General features: G+C 44.6%; 1 protein-coding gene across 1 annotated transcript in view; it reads left to right on the forward strand.

Annotated features, from left to right (window-relative positions):
* The window catches only part of KCNH1 (potassium voltage-gated channel subfamily H member 1), a 193,058-nt gene that overhangs the window by 76,672 nt on the left and 98,524 nt on the right, over positions 1–17,862 (forward strand). The window lies entirely within an intron of this gene.

Consider the following 17,862-nt stretch of genomic DNA (forward strand, 5'->3'; position numbering starts at 1 on the left):
TGGTAAATGAAAGCCAGGTACACTACAGAAGACCCAGGTTTTCTCTCAAATGTACAATTTGTTTTGAGGGTTTTGTTTAACTAGCTTTTTGGTTTGGGTACAAATGTAGCTAATCTGGGGATGTCACTTCTCTGTGGAACGTGATGTGGAACAAGAGATGTACAATTTTTACATCAGCTAGTTGGGTAAGGCCAGCACTCTGCCACCCACCTCTGGTTCACTTCACAATGGAACCATAGTGCCTTCGTCCCACTCTGCTTTTATACTGGGATAATTAATAGGCATTAAAATCTTACCTTTTCATTTTTTCCCAGAGAAGACAAAACCTATAAAAAGACTGTGATGTACTTGCTGCATAAACAGCAAAAGCTTTTCTAAGTTAGTGGTTGAAAGCTAGTGGTCGACGAGAGCTTCTTTGTCTCGGTATTTCTCCTAACAGTGTCCTTAACTTTAATTGCAGGCATACATGCTCACACCTGTAGAATAGTGTTTAAAGCTTGTGTTTAAGTGCATAGCTAATAAGAAGTGAGATCATTGCAGCCTCAGGGGAGGCCTTGGGTCCTTCCTCCTTGTATTCTTACTGCTGGATGCAGATCTGAACTTACTCACATGAAATGCAGCCAGCTATGAACTTACATGGGCACTCTGGTGGGAGTAGAGAGGATCAACCTGAATCCATTTATCAATGTGAATGTAAATGTATATGTAAATATCTCACTTTAAAGTATGAGAATCCTGAAGAATGCTGCTGGGGCACTTCTCAGCAAGTGACTTTAGCCAGCATACTTCTGTGTTGCATGTGTGGTCGAGGAAAATACGGTCTAGGATTCAGTATGTGTAAGTTCTGGTTGATGTGCAGCAGGATTGTAGGGAAAAGGCCAGAAAGTCTGGGTAAATAACTGTCTCCTAAAGCCCCTCTATTTCCCTCCCCCAAGGCTTTGTGGAAAACTTCGTACAAATCACAGAGGAAATAGCATAAACAGGAGCCAGAAAAACCACAAATGTAACCAGTTTCACATGAAAAGATAACAACTCTTCCTCCTTCCTTTAATCTTTTCCTATTTTTTTATTTATTTCTTTATGTGTAGGTCTATTTCAGTAATAGATTAAAAAAATCGGAATTTGCTTCTAATTGAGGGTAACCATTTCAGATGAGCCGAGGGTAGATAAAAAACAACTTTCAAAGCAAAAGCCTTCGTATGGGTACAAATCAGTAAAAACCTATAAAGAGTATCTGGAGATTTAATTTTAACCAAGTAATTGAAAATGGCCATGCATTACCCTGTATAAATTGTAGAAGAAAAATGATGCCCTTTAATGGCTCAGTCTTCATTTAAATAGTGATCTGTTCATTAGTGCTGTGAAATGAAATGGAAATCCATTTCAATTTTCTAGACAATTTAAATTTTATTGTCCATAAAATTCTACAAAATAGTAAAATGGTGTCCTTTCTTGCAAATTGCAGAGGATTTAATCAGATTTTACTATTTTAATAATTTTCCTCATTATGAAACCTGCTAGTGAATATGTTGAGCTAAAGTCATCCCATGTTGGTAACTGTCCCAGTGGTGAATCTGGCCTCATATGTTTGGAATACAGATGGTTTTTGCAGCTGTAATCTGTTTGTGCAGTTAGTTTCCTCCCGATAATCAGATTGGCGTGGTCTAGAGCAAGGCTTAGCATTCGCTGGAGAACACATGCTTAAAACTTAGAGCATCATCAAGATACTGCTCCACGTTTATAACCCTTCCTGACCCCCTGAAGATGTTCAGATAAATATCTTGTTATTTATAGGAAATGTAGCTGTTGGGTTATTTTTCCCCCCTTTAACTAGTTGTGAAAATCAGGACATTTTCTGGCTGTTCTGCCTTTTCTTATCAGAGATGAACCCGTGTTACAGGGGATAAAGCATGAAGAGGTAACTGGAAAGTACAATTTCTGTGGAATTATCTTTCTTTTCCTCTAGTTTTACAGAAACCTTTCAGTAAGCTTGCTGACATTTCCCCTTGCCTGTCTTCTTGCCAGTTGCTCTTGCTATTCCATATTGTTGTATTTTGACTGAAATAAAATTTGATTCTGCCAGGAGCTGTCTGTGGGCTCATTGATCAAACTGCAGCAGCCCTCTGAAGGTCTTTTTGGTGTCAAAGGCTAAGGCCCTAATTTCAATTAATTTCTAGGCATTACTGTGTTTGGAGTTAGTCATGGCAGTTATTCAGGTTTAAGAACTTATCTGTAAGCTGAAGCAGAGCATGTATTTTCATAGCTATTTTATGATAAACCTTTGGATATAAACTGATGTTTTCCCATTGGGCCTAACCTGTAAGCGAAGGACAGAGCCTTAACAGAAATATTCATCTCTTCAGATAATTTCAGTGAGAAGAGTCAGGTGAACTCCTTGATGTGCAAGTGCTGTTAATAGAATAAGGATATAGAATAGAATAGAATAGAATAATTTCCTAAATGTGAGAGGAGCACATGGCTGGAAATTCAAAGTCCCCTGGCTTGACCTCTCATACCCAGGATGTTCTTCTCTCTAATTCCTTTCAGTGTCATGTTTATGTCTTATGTTGGCTTCCTTTTACAGCAGAACTGTAATACACAACTAGACTCTTTAGTCCTTCGCTGTGCAACCAGGAATACATCCAGCTCTTCACAGGCTAGTTCCCACTTGCTGTGCATCTGGTTGCTTTGGTAATCTGCTTTTCTGCAAGCATCTTGGCTGCACTGGAGTCTGGGGCTGCCATTAGACCCCCCTCTGGATGGCTGTTTGCACCTTTCACTGTAAATACAACGCTGAACTGTCAAAACAAGTGAATGACAAGTTTTGTGCATTGGGATTCTTGCCATTTTACTAGTCTAGATGCTTCCTAATTGGTCAAAATCCAGACCTTACAGTGTTAATTTGTGTTAATTCAGTCAGGTGCTGCTGTACACAGGTAGGAGTTTAGGCCTTGGCCCTGGAGGTGATACCCACGCTTCCTTTGCACAGATTGCCGGGGGGCCTTTTATCCTCCCTCCTCAGAAGCAGGATCTTGGATCCGAGGAGCAGCCTTCCACAGAGTGCCGCCTGGTGTTGGCCCTCCTCTGGAGCTGTTTGCGTTGGAGAGCTCTCGCATGGCTCGTGCTGAAGTTTGTTTTACTGGCTTTTATTCGCTTTGGCTCTGATCGCTGCTCCGATCAGTTTTGGTCTGTGTTTTCCCGTGCTGTTTATCTCAGCCCAAACATGCTGCAAGCGAAAGCAAAGCTAGTCAGAGATCGGCGGTGCCCGCGATGCCCAGGCTTGTGAAATCCTTGTGAGCCAAAACACCTGCGATTACAGCTACCAGCTGCGTGGGTGCTGCCAGATCAAATCAAAATCAAGAAACTTCACTTCTGAAACGTCCTTAAGGATGCTGGAGTTCAGTGTCATTGGAAGGCTTGGTGGTTTGCCAACACTTACTTCTCTTCTTCCATATTAAGCCTTAAACTGGCAAAATGTAAGTGGTGTCAAGTCCCTGAGGTAACGGGAGGTTATTTGCCTGTAGGTCTCTACTGCTGTAGTAGCAATCTGCTTTTATTTTGTATTGCTAGGAAAGGGTGCGAGGAGAGGAGGAGTGGGACTTGCCTGTGGTGTTTGTTCCAGAGCTGTTCTTAACTCTTCCCTTTGTGCCCTTACGCGCTGCAGACAGCCTATTTTTAAGGTGCACAGATGTTTCTGTGACTGCAGTCCTTGGTAGTTTCTCAAGTGGCTTCTTAGAGCAGCTGTTCCCTTGTTTATGTCTCTGACTTGTATTCCATTGCAGTTCTTGGTCTATGTGGTTGGTTTTCTTTTTTGGAGGGGGGATGGGAAGGGAAAAAATGATGTCTATAAAGCTCTGTTGTTTACCCCTTCTCAGCTGTCTCCTTCCTAGTGGCCTGTCCTTCTGCATGGGGATATTTCCATTGTAGCTGGGGCTTGGTGTTTCTTCCTGTGCTCCATCTGTTGTGAGCAGCGTGATGTCAGCAAATGCAATGACAAGTGTGAGAAGATTTGCAGTAGCATTTGACTAGGAGTTTGATATAATTTGCCCGTGGTCTCTCACCTTTCATCCTAGAAGTCAAAGTGGTTCTGCCACATAGCTTGATGCTCATTCATGTCCCACGTGGCCCATTCAGGCTTTCTGCTTTGCTCTTTGTCATCGTGTTGATTTTAGGCTTGCTCAGTTGATAATAGTGTGCCAGTCCTTCAGCCTTTGCCATTGCTACTGCCCTACTCTTGCTTGTGGGGTACCTAAACTGAGGGGGAATTTAGAAGCTGGTGGAGTGAAAGTGGAGGGAGGTGGAGCAGTTCAGTGCATCAGTTAGTCTGGGAGAATAGAGAGCCTTGGGAAGAGCCAGCGCTAGCAGTCACTGGAACAGCAGGGGTGACAGTTCCTCTGGAAACTCACCTCAAAAACCATTTTTTTCCCAAGCTGTAAAATGCAGGAATTCATGTACATGCTAAGCAATTGTAACTTGTTTTATACCTTGTGAAAGTATTATGCAAATACGTTGTGAAAATTCACAAACTATGTAATATTAATTGACCTGTTAGATTGTGCCTGTTTACATTTGTTTCTTTTTTTTTTTACTAGCAGAATGAAATGATACATCTCTACATTGCTTTAATAACAAATAAAAGCTAGGCAAAAGATTACAAGTAAGAAAAATGTTTGTAAAATACAAAGCCTCCTAAGAAGAACCAAATTAAGCAGCTCTGCGCCTGTCTTGATAGAAAATGGTGCAACCTATTTAAATTCTCTACTGTTCTAGAAGGTTATATGGATACTAGATAAGTAAATCTTACTTTAGATGCTGCGATTGAAAGTTGCAAGTCTACAAATAACAATTCTATTAAACTAGTACTGTAAATAATGCCTTGATAAGATACCTGTTCAGTTTGGTATTTGCTTGCTGGCTGTAATTAACAGTGCAGTGTTTTTCTTTTAACTGCATACTCTCTACCCTTAAGTAGGAATAATTACCACTAATCAAGACCCCTAATCTCAAGCAATTATAAGCTCTTACATTGTTCTAATTGCACATTTAAAAACAATGTGTTTTCCTCATATGATTATGTTATAATCCATACAGTTATTAATTTCTGCTTTTCTTTTTATCTGATCAATGTTGATTTTGTGTGACCTCACAATGTGTTATCTGAAAAATGCCTCTGGGACATGCATTTTTTTGTGGTTAATTTACTGTTGTGTTTCATCTTCAGTGAGAAGTGACATATTACGAGTTTTCAAGGCTGTGTTTTCTCTCAACTCATGCATGAACTTGATGTACACTAGGAACCCGTTAGTGAAACAAAAGTGCAGCAATACGTTTCAGTCATCTACTGTTTGTAAACCCAGATGATTGCTCTTTGAATATTATTTAGATCAGCACAGAGTAATCCTTAAGTATGTAAGAGAGGTGCTCTGTTTTAGAGGTTTTAAGAATTGTTAAATAGAGCTGATATGCAGGCAGGCAGACTTTCTGGATCAGCTTTCTAGAAAGTGCAAGTGAAGGTGGCTCAGTTTTAGGAAGAACTGCAGGTCTCAGGGGCAAGATGTGAGAGGTTGTTTGCTGGTTGGTGTTGGTCTCACTTGTTGCTATCTGGTTCTTATGCACGCATTTTGTATGCAGGGGATTTGGATGAGTGCATTTTGAACAAATCATCATCAATCTGATGATTCATCTCAGGAACCGCATGCAGCACTTACATCTGTAATTGGGGTAATTGCAAACCTCTCATTCTTACAGATAGAAATTCTTCCTCTTAAAATTCTAAAATCAGATCCCAGGTCTTCTATCCGTGGTAACTGAGACCTACCGTGGCTTGTATTTATTTCTCTATTCTTATTTGTTACATCATTAAAAGTAGCAGATTATTTGGTGACCTTTCCAACCTGTATCTGACCTTCATGATTCACTCATGCGGGTAATTGGCTATTGAAATTACTGTGCTTTTATCTTTGACGTTATTTAAACGCTGGCTTAAATGGGGTGACACAGACTGCATTGTAAATGGGTGGCCACATTGTTGAGGACAATGTGTTTTTCTTTATCTATTGTCAGAGAAGAATATTTATGTCTTGGTGGGGAGAAAAAAACCTCTGTCCTTTCTGAGGGATCTTGACATTCACGGAGAGGAGGTGTTTGCTCTCTGCCTGATGTGCTGCAGCTCTGTATGCAGTGCTAGAACAGGCCATTGCTTGTTCTGCAGCAGATATTTTCTCCTTGGTCAATGCGTAGGCATGGTCACTACAGGTTTATTCCTAGACACTGTTTCTCAAAACCCACCACATTGCCTCCTTCCAGCGATGCATCCAACGAAGCTTTTAGGGTCAAATTAATTTGTGACCTTCCTGTGTGGCACACTTGTGGCCTTGCTTGAGTCAAATCCATGTCCCGCGAGGACATTCCCCTCTTTTCCCCCAGTCCTTTTTCTTTATTTCTATTGTCCCTTGCACATAGGACCACTAAAGAACTCATCGTTTCTACAGAGTTCATAAGGCAACGCCACAAACTGCAGCAAACAGCTCCAGGGACCTTTGGGTGTTGGACATGAAACCATATGACCCGCGCTGTCACTGTTACAGGGCAGCAGTCTAATGTCACGGCGTTCAATCAGTCCTGAAACAAGGATCTTGAGGTTTTGCTCTGTCGTAAATTCTCCAACTTTCTTCCTGTGGGAGAGTGTTTGTTTCTGAAGTTTCTGGGGCTGTGATGTATTGCAGTGGATTCATTTCATTGTTCCTTTGAAAGAAAGGAAAGGGACACAGCTAACTATTTCTTTGCAGGAAAAGGTCAGTGTTTAATATGCTAATGTCTCTACCCAATTTTAGGCAGCAAATATCCATGGCTTTAATGTGTCTTTAATAGTAATAAAGTGGTTAGCTAATGATAAATTAAGGATTGTAAATTTGGGGATTTTTTTTTTTTATGAAAAATTAATGTAGTGTTGTGGTTTAACCCGGCTGGCAGCTAAACACCACACAGCCGTTCGCTCACCCTCCCCCCTCCCTCTCTGGGATGGGGGAGAGAAACGGGAAAGTGAAGCCTGTGAGTTGAGATAAAGACAGTTTATTAAGACAGGAAAATAATAATAACAATAATAATAATAATAGTGATAATGGTAATAGTATTAACAATAATAATGTGTAAGAAAACAAGTGATGCACAATGCAATTGCTCACCACCCGCTGACCGATGCCCAGCCTATTCCCGAGCAGCCGGCCCCCCACCCCGGCCAGCCACCCCTATATATTGTTTAGCATGACGTCAGATGGTATGGAATACCCCTTTGGCCAGTTTGGGTCAGCTGTCCTGGGTCTGTCCCCTCCCAGCTCCTGCTGCACCCCCAGCCTGCTCGCTGGCAGGACAGAGCAAGAAGCCGAAAAGTCCTTGGCCCGGTGTAAACACTGCTCTGCAACAATTAAAACATCAGCATGTTATCAGCGCTCTTCTCATCCTAATCCAAAACATAGCACCCTACCAGCTACTATGAGCTACTTAACTCTGTCCTAACTGGAACCAGGACAGATATCCACCCCTTATTCCATACCATTTATGTCATGCTCAGGTTACACTCTGTCCAATACATTCTAATTAATCACCATTTTCATCTATGATATATAGCAATCATGGTAGTGATGACATACATTATTATATAATAATTAACATACTACAATTCAACTCATGGGCTATTCTCACCCAGTATCAAATCCCCTTGAGGTACACACCGGACCTCCCCATTCTTTTGCATTACCCACCAAGTGCATCCAGGTCCCTGAGCAAAAGCAATTCCACGAATGGGTTTGCCTTTTCCTGAGGCAGGAGTAGCCCAGACTGTTTTACCCAGCATGTTTCTTACGTGCACTACAGGAACCTTATCCCCTTCTACAGTGCGTAACAGGTTTGATTGGGCAGGTCCAGCTCGGTTGGCAGATCCCCTGGTATTGACTAACCAGGTGGCCTTTGCCAAATGTGTATCCCAATTTTTGAATGTCCCAGCACCCATTGCTTTCAGTGTAGTCTTCAACAGTCCATTGTATCGTTCAACTTTTCCAGAGGCTGGTGCATGATAGGGGATGTGATACACCCACTCAATACCATGTTCTTTGGCCCAAGTGTCTATAAGGTTGTTTCGGAAATGAGTCCCGTTGTCTGACTCAATTCTCTCTGGGGTGCCATGTCGCCATAAGACTTGCTTTTCAAGGCCCAGGATAGTGTTCCGGGCGGTGGCATGGGGCACAGGATATGTTTCCAGCCATCCGGTGGTTGCTTCCACCATTGTAAGTACGTGGCGCTTGCCGTTGCGGGTTTGAGGGAGTGTGATGTAATCAATCTGCCAGGCCTCTCCATATTTATATTTCAGCCATCGCCCTCCATACCAAAGAGGTTTTGACCGTTTGGCTTGCTTGATTGCAGCACATGTTTCACAGTCATGAATAACCTATGCTATAGTGTCCATGGTCAGGTCCACCCCTCGATCACGAGCCCATCTGTAGGTTGCATCTCTACCTTGATGGCCTGAGGTGTCATGGGCCCATCGGGCTATAAATAATTCACCTTTATGTTGCCAGTCCAGGTCCACCTGAGCCACTTCAATCTTAGCAGCCTGATCCACCTGCTGGTTGTTTTGGTGTTCTTCAGTAGCCCGATTCTTGGGCACATGAGCATCTACATGGCGTACCTTTACAACCAGGTTCTCTACCCGGGCAGCAATATCTTGCCACAATGCCGCAGCCCAGATGGGCTTGCCCCTGCGCTGCCAGTTGTTCTGCTTCCATTGCTGTAACCACCCCCACAGGGCATTTGCTACCATCCATGAATCAGTATAGAGATAGAGAACTGGCCACTTTTCTCGTTCAGCAATATCTAAAGCCAGCTGAATGGCTTTTACTTCTGCAAACTGACTCGATTCACCTTCTCCCTCAGCAGCTTCTGCAACTCGTCGTGTAGGACTCCATACAGCAGCTTTCCATCTCCGATGCTTTCCCACAATACGACAGGACCCGTCAGTGAACAAGGCATATTTCTTCTCATTTTCTGGTAGCTTGTTGTACAGGGGGGCTTCTTCAGCACGAACCACCTCCTCCTCTGGTGATATCCCAAAGTATTTGCCTTCTGGCCAGTCCATAATCACCTCCAAGATTCCTGGGCGACTGGGGTTTCCTATTCGAGCCCGCTGAGTAATCAGTGCAACCCACTTGCTCCATGTAGCATCAGTTGCATGATGCGTAGAGGGGACCCTTCCTTTGAACATCCAGCCTAGTACCGGCAGTCGGGGTGCCAGGAGGAGCTGCGCTTCAGTACCGACCACTTCCGAAGCAGATCGAACTCCTTCATATGCTGCCAATATCTCCTTTTCAGTTGGAGTATAGCGGGCTTCAGATCCTCTGTATCCCCGACTCCAAAACCCCAGGGGTCGACCTCGAGTTTCCCCAGGTTCTTTCTGCCAGAGGCTCCAGGTGGGACCATTCTCTCCGGCTGCGGTGTAGAGCACATTCTTTACATCTGGTCCTGTTCGGACTGGCCCGAGGGCTACTGCATGAACTATTTCCTGCTTAATTTGTTCAAAGGCTTGTCGTTGCTCAGGGCCCCATTCAAAAGCATTCTTCTTACGGGTTACTTGGTAGAGCGGGTTTACAATCAGACTGTAATTTGGAATATGCATTCTCCAAAACCCCACGACACCTAGGAAAGTTTGTGTTTCTTTTTTGCTAGTTGGTGGAGACATAGCTGTTATTTTGTTGATCACATCCATTGGGATTTGACGGCGTCCATCTTGCCATTTTATTCCTAAAAACTGGATCTCTCGTGCAGGTCCTTTAACTTTATTCTGTTTTATGGCAAAACCAGCCTTCAGAAGGATTTGGACTATTTTCTTCCCTTTCTCGAAAACTTCTTCTGCAGTGTCACCCCACACAATGATGTCATCGATGTACTGCAGGTGTTCAGGAGCTTCCCCCTGCTCCAGCGCAGACTGGATCAGTCCATGGCAAATGGTAGGGCTGTGTTTCCACCCCTGGGGCAGCCGATTCCAAGTATATTGGACTCCCCTCCAAGTGAAAGCAAACTGTGGCCTGCACTGTGCTGCTAGAGGGATGGAGAAAAATGCATTAGCGATATCAATTGTGGCATACCACTTGGCTGCCTTTGATTCCAGTTCATACTGGAGTTCTAGCATGTCCGGCACTGCAGCACTCAGTGGTGGCGTGACTTCGTTCAGGCCACGATAGTCCACTGTTAGTCTCCACTCACCATTAGACTTTCGCACTGGCCATATGGGACTATTAAAAGGTGAATGAGTCTTGCTGATCACTCCTTGGCTCTCCAGTTGACGAATTAGCTTATGGATGGGACTCAGGGAGTCTCGGTTGGTGCGATATTGCCGCCGGTGCACAGTTGTGGTAGCGATCGGCACTTGCTGTTCTTCAACCCTCAGCAACCCCACAACAGAAGGGTCCTCTGAGAGACCAGGCAAGGTAGACAACTGTTTAATGTCCTCTGTCTCCAAAGCAGCTATGCCAAAAGCCCAGCGGAACCCTTTTGGGTCCTTGAAATATCCTCTTCTAAGATAGTCTATGCCAAGGATGCACGGAGCATCTGGGCCAGTCACAATACGGTGCTTTTGCCACTCATTACCGGTTAGACTCACTTCAGCCTCCAATACAGTTAACTGCTGGGATCCCCCCGTCACACCATAAATACAGATGGGCTCTGGCCCTTTATAGCTTGATGGCATTAGAGTACATTGTGCACCGGTGTCTACCAAAGCCTTATACTTCTGTGCGTCTGACGTGCCAGGCCATCGAATCCACACAGTCCAATAAACTCGATTGTCCCTTTCCTCCCCCTGGCTGGAGGCAGGGCCCCTCTAGTCCTGGTCAGAATCTTCATTTCTGTGTTTAAAGGACTGCCTGCTGGAAGTTGGAGCAGCAAACCTTTCAGAGAACTCCTTTTTCCCAATTGTTTTCCTTTGCAATTCACGTACCCGTGCCTCTAGGGTCGCAGTAGATTTTCCATCCCATTTTCTCATGTCCTCTCCATGGTCACGTAGGTAAAACCACAGGGTGGCGCGGTGTGTGTGCCCACCATATTGTCTTCCTTGCATAGATGAACGTTTACCCCTAATAGCTGAGACACTGGTTTGTACAGGTGGGGAGGAAAATAAACTCTCTTTAAGTTGGTGGATCTCTTCAGAAAGTTTCTCCAAGGTATTCTCTTTTAGCTGGTGGACACTGGTTCGTTCAGGTGAAGGGGAAGATAATCTTTCTTCAAGTTGGTGGATCTTTTCAGAAAGTTTCTCCAAAGCATTCTCTTTTAGCTGGTGGACACTGGTTCGTTCAGGTGAAGGGGAAGATAATCTTTCTTCAAGTTGGTGGATCTTTTCAGAAAGTTTCTCCAAAGCATTCTCTTTTAGCTGGTGGACACTGGTTCGTTCAGGTGAAGGGGAAGATAATCTTTCTTCAAGTTGGTGGATCTTTTCAGAAAGTTTCTCCAAAGCATTCTCTTTTAGCTGGTGGACACTGGTTCGTTCAGGTGAAGGGGAAGATAATCTTTCTTCAAGTTGGTGGATCTTTTCAGAAAGTTTCTCTAAAGCATTCTCTTTTAGCTGGTGGACACTGGTTCGTTCAGGTGGAGGGGAAGATAAATTCTCTTTAAGTTGGTGGACCTCTTCAGAGAGTTTCTCCACAGCTGAGACACAGGCCTTTAGGGAAGAGGAGAGATTTCCTTCGTACTGCCGGAGTATTTTAGTCACTTCATTCACTGTGGGATTCTCCTCCGTTTTCCAGGCTAGCATTGCCAATGAGCTGGCATATGATGATGGGGCACTCTGTACAAACTTCCGCCACATGGGTAGTGTACACCGGACTGCATCTGGATCTGCGGATGTTTGTGCGTCGTCTAGGTCCTTATAAATTACTTCCCGTACGGCCAATTCCCTCAGGTACTGAATTCCCTTCTCCATGGTGGTCCATTTGCTTGGTAAACATACAAGTTCTTCCTTGAAGAGATACCTTTCCTTCACAGCTGACAGGAGACGCCTCCAGAGGCTGCGAGATCGTGCTCCATCTCCAATTGCTTTGTCAATGCATGCGTCCCTAGCAAGGGATCCCAGCCGCCTGGCTTCCTTGCCCTCCAATTCCACATAATTGGCTCCCGTGTCCCAGCACCGGAGCAGCCAGGTGACAAGCTGCTCGCCTATACAGCGACCAAAATCTTTTCGCACATCTCGTAGCTCACGCTGGTATAGAGTCCGGGTAATTACTGTTGATTTTTCGACATCCTCATCCTCATCTTCAGTCTTCTGCACCTTTGATGGCCGGTGTAGAGTCCGGGTAGTTACTGTTGATTTTCCGACATCCTCATCCTCATCTTCAGTCTCCTGCACCTTTGATGGCTGGTATGGAGTCCGGGTAGTTACTGTTGATTTTTCGCCATCCTCATCCTCATCTTCAGTCTCCTGCACCTTTGATGGCCCAGCCTCGTCTTCACTACGCCCAGACTTAGCAGAAGACTGTCTGCGTTTTAAACGACCTGAGCCTCTATACCATTTTTTCACCTTGTCTACAGGGGCAACTTGCACTGCTACAGCTCGTTTCTCTGACCCAGACGCAGGGTCTGCCACAGGGGTTGGAATACCCTCTGCGGGGTCAACTTGCACTGCTACAGCTCGTTTCTCTGACCCAGCCACAGGAGTGGGAGCAGCTGCACGAGCTGGGGCAGCTGCAGGGGCTGGAGCTGGAGCGGCTGCAGGGGCTGGAGCTGGAGCGGCTGCAGGAGCCGGAACGGCTGCAGGAGCTGGAGCTGGAGTAGCTGCAGGAGCTGGAACTGGAGCGGCTGCAGGAGCTGGAGCGGCTGCAGGAGCTGGAGCGGCTGCAGGAGCTGGAGCTGGAGCGGCTGCAGGAGCTGGAGCTGGAGCGGCTGCAGGAGCTGGAGCTGGAGCGGCTGCAGGAGCTGCAGCTGGAGTGGCTGCAGGAGCTGGAGCTGGAACGGCTGCAGGAGCTGGAGCGGCTGCAGGAGCTGGAGCTGGAGCGGCTGCAGGAGCTGGAGCGGCTGCAGGAGCTGGAGCGGCTGCAGGAGCTGGAGCGGCTGCAGGAGCTGGAGCGGCTGCAGGAGCTGGAGCTGGAGCGGCTGCAGGAGCTGCAGCTGGAGCGGCTGCAGGAGCTGCAGCTGGAGCGGCTGCAGGAGCTGGAGCTAGGTTGCTAATAGCATCAATTGCAGCTCGATAGGCACAAGCCAGACCCCAGCACGCTACAGTGATTTGTGTCACTTTGGAACTGCCAGAGTCATGACACCTTTTTTTCAAGCATTCTGCCAGCTTTTTAGGATTTTGCATTTGTTCATGGGTGAATGTCCAAAACACTGGAGGTGACCACTGCTCTAGAAACCTGCCCATATCCTCCCACACTCCCTGCCACTCGCAACTATCCCGCCTCAAGACAGATCTCCGGATGAGATTCCTAAGTAGTTGTTTAACCCTCCACAAAATCTGAAGCGCATTCAGGAGACATAACAACAAGAGCAGGCTGGTCTGAGTATCCCAAGGATATTCAACATCTCGGAGAACCACCGTAACTAACTCGGGGGATAAGAGGGTGGTGGTGAAGGAGAAAGGGAGAGTGAACAGGTAGGGAAACATGTCTTCCCCTGTCCCCTTCACAGATTGGCTCCCTAACGAAAACAGGCAATAGGTGTAATTGCTAATAGTTTCCGAGATATGGGTTCCAAAGTATAGAGTCGATGTCAGTGCTGAGTACAAATACCAGGTTAAAGTCGTGACCAGATATTTCATCATTTCATAAGCCATTGCTACACCGCACAGTACCATAACAATCTTAAACCAGGGCCCGGAAAGGATAAACAGTGCAACAGGGAGCACATACAGAAAGTAACGCACCATAAAACTCAATTTGGAATACAGGTACAGCAGACTGGAGATTAAGGCAATCAACATCGTGACTAGCAACTATTAAGCAGGTCCAATACTTATACCAATTTTAGTTTAACACACTCTGGTCAGATTTGTCGATATCTCAACCCTTCGGGCCCCACGTTGGGCGCCAAAAAGACTGTTGTGGTTTAACCCGGCTGGCAGCTAAACACCACACAGCCGTTCGCTCACCCTCCCCCCTCCCTCTCTGGGATGGGGGAGAGAAACGGGAAAGTGAAGCCTGTGAGTTGAGATAAAGACAGTTTATTAAGACAGGAAAATAATAATAACAATAATAATAATAATAGTGATAATGGTAATAGTATTAACAATAATAATGTGTAAGAAAACAAGTGATGCACAATGCAATTGCTCACCACCCGCTGACCGATGCCCAGCCTATTCCCGAGCAGCCGGCCCCCCACCCCGGCCAGCCACCCCTATATATTGTTTAGCATGACGTCAGATGGTATGAAATACCCCTTTGGCCAGTTTGGGTCAGCTGTCCTGGGTCTGTCCCCTCCCAGCTCCTGCTGCACCCCCAGCCTGCTCGCTGGCAGGACAGAGCGAGAAGCTGATAAGTCCTTGGCCTGGTGTAAACACTGCTCTGCAACAATTAAAACATCAGCATGTTATCAGCGCTCTTCTCATCCTAATCCAAAACATAGCACCCTACCAGCTACTATGAGCTACTTAACTCTGTCCTAACTGGAACCAGGACATGTAGGCAGCAATAATTTTTCTTGCCAAGATAATTGTCGTACTGGAGCATCGTAGCTGCAATTTGCAGTGGAAATTGCTCTAGGATTGCTCACCTTGTAATAATCGAAATGAAGAATCAAATTTCCTCTTTTTTTTTTTTTTTTCTTTAGGCTTCATGTAGCTGGACAGTAAAGGGGTGGATGGGGACTTCATTTTTCTTTTGCTGGCATAGGCCTATACATCCCTAGACATCAAATCAGCAGGTCTTGCTGTTTGCCAGAACACGAGACAGTTGGATGCCCACAAGTATGGTGGCCCGGAAACCTGCAGATAAGAATTTGCTTGTGACCCTGTGCCTTACCTGTCATCTGTTTTCAATGTTGTATTGGCTGGCAGAAGAATGATGTTTCTGGATGACTTTTCCTACTGCAGAGTTCAACCAGTGGGTCTTGCACAGTTTGGGATGCCCTGGTTTGGTTTCTTGTAGGGAACCTGGTAAAGGTCTGTGTAAATAGCAACGTTTCAGGGGTCGTGTTTGCATCTGCATGACAGAGGGCAACACAGGACATAGTAAGGGAAAGGTAATGTTTGTTTTTAAAAGCAAAGTACTCATAGATTAAGGAGCATATATAGTCAATCTGTTTGGGTTTTCTTCTCTGAAGCATTTCTTCATTCTTCAGGACTCATTGCATCAGAGCTTCAGGTACGGTTTAGCTCAGGCATAAATTGAGGTTAAACAGAGAAATAATCTATACATTGCTAGTCCCTGTGTCCCTATTAATATTCTCTACTTTAAAAAAAAAAATATTAGTTGGCATGGTTTTGTATGTATGTGTCAAAGGAAGCTGACATCTTGTTCAACAGAAGAAAACATTTGAATTGCAGAAATGGGTAAATCCTTCTTACCATCTGTTTCTGCAAGCCTGAGTTGGTGAGGCTGCACTTGAGAATCAAGGGGAAGGTCTGTTTTATGAGATTCAGCCGAGGCTTTAAATGGACTTCCTTTGCTCTCCTGCAGAAACAGGTCAGGAGCCTGCCAAAAGAAGTGAATTTTTAGGAGAAAGGTAGTCTAACTTAAAACTAGGACTGTGCATTAAGATCTTTTTTAACTTCATTGCAACTCCATGTGGAATTCAGTTTTCTGGACATATGTGGAAGAAGGAGAAGGTATCACTCTTTGGAAACCTAGTTAGAGACCTAAACTCATATTCAGCCTTGACTCATATTCAGTGTTTCAGCCTTGACTCATATTCAGTGTTTCAGCCTTGACTCGTATTCATTTTTTTGAGGCTTGAGTCTCTTTTGATAGGCTTACTTGGAGAAGTTTAGATTGGAGTTTTTAAGTGTACTTGTCTGTGAGGTGTGGTGTGAGTAGCCTCCTAGGTGGAAAGAAAAGTTCCAGAGTAGGTCTGGAGTTCAAATTCCACGCCTTGATATGGGCCTCTCACTATGAGAAAGTGCTTTTTTTAGATATTTTATCCAGGTGTATGTCTTGGACAAGGTTAAATATTGCAATGCCAACCAACTGAATTTGGCTGAGGCAAAGCTGCCTTTTCAACCTGTCTGACCATTCAGGTCATTCTAGGCCAAATGTAATCATATCCATAAATTCATAGCTTAATTATACAGATAATTAGAGGATACAGAATCATATCCTAAAATAATAGTGCAGTTTTAGCATCTTTAGTAGTTTGAGTGACCAGCGTTGTTTTAGCTCTGGATGGATATTGCATGTTAAGCAGCGTTGTTAATGGTGGCTTGCTATTTTAAGTAATGCCCTCTGTTTTCTTACCTTGGTTGTGCTGCAGCTTGTTACCCTAAAATGCAAGGTAATCATCAGCTGCAGTACAAAAACTGCACAGGTGTCTGAAGTGGTGTTTGGTGCCTTGTAACAAAGCTTTATTTTGAACAGGATAAAACATCGGACCAAGATTTCTTAGCAATAATCTTTTAGGAAATAAGTAAAATCATGGAAAATCAAGGACCATCCCTGAAGTGTTTATGCAGCCACTGGAGACATAGATACTTAAGTACAAGCTGTGTGTCTAAATACCATTTTTTGTATTTGCTCCAGAGAGCAAGTTATATGGCAGCTGTCCAGCACATCAGACACTTGAAGGCAGACTGATGAATTGGTCCTGAAAGAGGAGCTCAGGATTTGTTAGAATTGTCTCTCAAAGCTGAGCTCTGTACCTTGCTCTCCTTTTAATAGTTGCTTTTATTTGTGCCATTTCTGATAGCAAAATCCCTGGATCTACGTCTACAGAAATAGCTGCAATTGGCTAAAACCTGAGATTCCTGTGCAGCCTTTAACCTGTCTAGCATTCCAGAGGTGTTATGGAGCCCATCGGGCTTGAGAGCCTTTCATAGTTAATTCACTCAGGGTTTGCACTGTGGATACCAATATTTGTACTTCATAGTGCATCGTGATCAGTTTAGGGGACTGAGGAAGCAAAGAGGTAGCTGTGCTGACTAAGCCAGGTAAGTGCCCCCAGGTCCAAGCTCCCACTTGTTGGTACAAAGGGGTAGTGGGAAAAGAGGGGAGCTGGTCCCAGCAGGAACTCATGAAAATCAAGAAGTTATACAACATTAAGAAGGAATTCTGTAGAGGAACAGCTGGGTAAAGACCTTGAGCTAGTCTAATTTTAAATTGCATCTCTCGGTGATCAGGGAAAAAACAGTCCTGTAAGCTTCTCCTGCACGTTATTATTTTTTTTTTTTTGTTGGTCATAAAACCCTAAAGAGTCTTAGCTGGCTTATGGATATCTGACTACAATGCTGACCTGAATAAATAGCTGCACTCTCAAAGGAATGAATGAGGAAATATATATATTAAAAAAGAGGGGGTGAGGGAGGAAGTAACAGCAAAAAGGGGGATTTAGATAAGGCAAAAAGCTATTTTTTTTAATAAATATGATTTTCAATTATTTATTTTTATCTCAGAGTGGAACATATATGATACTGACAATTCAGTGCCTGTTTTAGGGGACAGGAAATGATAAAGAGGAAGAATGTCCTCAGCAAACCAGAGCACTTACTGGTGGCTGTCAGCACGTTTGCTGTCTGACTGTTCCTCTCCCTGACTGCAGAGTCAGCCTCTCACCTGCTTATCGCCAGCCTGATTCCTGACACAAGAAAGCTCCCTGTGAGGTTTCCTGTCCGTCCCTTTCTTTCAGAGCTGGATTAGCTGAAATAGCCTCAGCCCCAGCCTCTGCAAGACATCAAAACAT

The sequence above is a fragment of the Anser cygnoides genome, chromosome 3 (assembly GCF_040182565.1).
Source record: "Anser cygnoides isolate HZ-2024a breed goose chromosome 3, Taihu_goose_T2T_genome, whole genome shotgun sequence".
NCBI lineage: Eukaryota > Metazoa > Chordata > Aves > Anseriformes > Anatidae > Anser > Anser cygnoides.